At 41.0% G+C, this 2173-nt stretch overlaps 1 non-coding gene across 1 annotated transcript; it reads right to left on the reverse strand.

The window, feature by feature from the left end:
* Nucleotides 1-1078: 1078 nt before the first annotated feature.
* Trnak-uuu lies at nucleotides 1079-1171 on the reverse strand. Its single transcript has 2 exons — nucleotides 1135-1171; nucleotides 1079-1114 (listed from the first exon to the last, which is right to left on the reverse strand). It is a non-coding gene; the product is annotated as a tRNA-Lys (tRNA).
* Between the last annotated feature and the right edge of the window lie 1002 nt (nucleotides 1172-2173).

Raw genomic sequence — 2173 nt, forward strand, 5'->3', positions numbered from 1 at the left:
AGGACAGACAAACGGATTAAGCCGATTACATCAACCCCAGTGCGTAACTGGTACTTATTTAATCGACCCCGAAAGGATGAAATGTAAAGTCCACCTCGGCGGAATTTGAACTCAGAACGTAAAGACAGACGAAATACCTATTCCTTTACTACCCACAAGGAGCTAAACACAGGGGGGACAAACAAGGACAGACAAACAGATTAAGCCGATTACATCGACACCAGTGCGTAACTGGTACTTATTTAATCGACCCGGAAAGGATAAAAAGCAAAGTCGACTTCGACGGAATTTAAACTCAGAATGTAACGGCAGACGAAATACTGCTAAGCATTTCGCCCGGCGTGCTAACGATGCTTATTTCTTTACTTCCCGAAAGGGGCTACACACAGAGGCGACAAACAAGGATAGACAAACGGATTAAGTTGATTATATCGACCCCAGTGCGTAAATGGTACTTATTTAATCGACCCCTAAAGGATGAATGGCAAAGTCGACGTCGGCGGAATTTGAACTCAGAACGTAACGGCAGACAAAATACCTATTTCTTTACTACCCACAAGGGGCTAAACACAGAGAGGACAAACAAGGCAAAGTCGACCTCGGCGGAATTTGAACTCAGAACGCAACGGCTAACGATTCCGCCAGCTCGCAGCCTCAGCTTTTACGTCTATTCCTAAGGCGCTAACTTACTTAGACACGCCGATGGCTTCGAATAACACAGTAGGAACAGGATTACTACCTTTTGTCCTGCATATTTAAATGCACATTCAAATATGTGATAATTCATTTTATAATTCAATTAACCTAGAATGAAGTAATCAATATGTACAAACTGCTAAGTTAATTAGCAATGACAATTGATAATAATTCACGCAGAACAGCGAGAAACCAAACAATAAAGCATTCGTTTAGTCTTGATACATTCATTCAGATTCGAACACGAATTTCTGATCATCACCGGAGAAGACTTCCTCCCTTTAGAAGATGTATGCTGGTAACACATGCAATTCAGCAGTTTAAGTGAACTTTGATGGAAAACATTGATGGAAAAAACAAATGATAAAAATATTACCATTTGCGCCCACAGGGGGACTTGAACCCGCGACCCTCAGATTCCTTTGTTTTCTATTAACTTAAAAGTCTGATGCTCTACCGACTGAGCTATGTAGGCAGCTGACGTAGATTCCCTTTGTATAGTATATAATGCTTAGATGATGCTTGGGTGACTAGTTTAGTTATGGACGTGTGTATCTTTGATTTTTAAAGAGATGTAGCCAGAGGAATATTTTATGGAAGTGAGAGAGGAGAGGTGGTAGGTGGCTTCTCTTTATACCAGTCTATACCAGTGTGTGTGAATGTACACATATATCTAGGAGTACGTGTATGTGTAGGAAAAAGACATTTCTTTCTGTAAAGATACGATTTGTGTCGACGAAGTAAATATGCATGAATGGATGTATGTAGGTAGGTATTCATGCATACATGTATGTATGTATGTTTTATGTTTTCTCATGTATATAGTAACATATCTAGACATGCTCATATATATATATATTTATATGATAAAATTACAGAATTTTACAGTTCTAGTGATGGATTGGATCTGTAGTCTTTGAATTAGTTAACTCGTTTGAAGCTTTCCTTCAAGTAAGACACTAGTTTCTAACAAAGATGAAAAGTTCCATCACTGGAATGCTGATAACAAAAATAATGTCACATGAGAGGTAGACCCCAAAACAGTACGCTTTCTCTCCTGATGACCCTATACACTTGCTGGCTTCCAGTATGCCGAGTTTTCGACTGCTAGCAGTTGCATGTACAAGTTGTTTGCAAAACATGAGCTTAGAAAAGTCTTGCATATTTTTACTGTTCCGCTAGAAGGGAGAAATTTGACAAGACAGCCAGTCATCGCCCGCTGACACTCGCTGACGATACATCGAAGAGGCCAGGGAACAGAAGAAAGAAGAAGAAAAGGAGACATGCACCCAACACCAGAGCTGAAGACACCTCCGAAGTGGGGGGCACGTCAAAACGGTAGAGGAGTAGGGGCCGAAACCGGACGAGGTTCTTCCTGATGATGTCTTGAGCTAACTGGATCCTCTAAAGGAGCTGTTGTGGTAGCAGACCACGAGACACGGTTGTAATTCCTCCTATATGCAATGTGTGTGCTAGC

The sequence above is a fragment of the Octopus sinensis genome, linkage group LG2 (assembly GCF_006345805.1).
Source record: "Octopus sinensis linkage group LG2, ASM634580v1, whole genome shotgun sequence".
In the NCBI taxonomy this organism is placed as follows: Eukaryota; Metazoa; Mollusca; class Cephalopoda; order Octopoda; family Octopodidae; genus Octopus; species Octopus sinensis.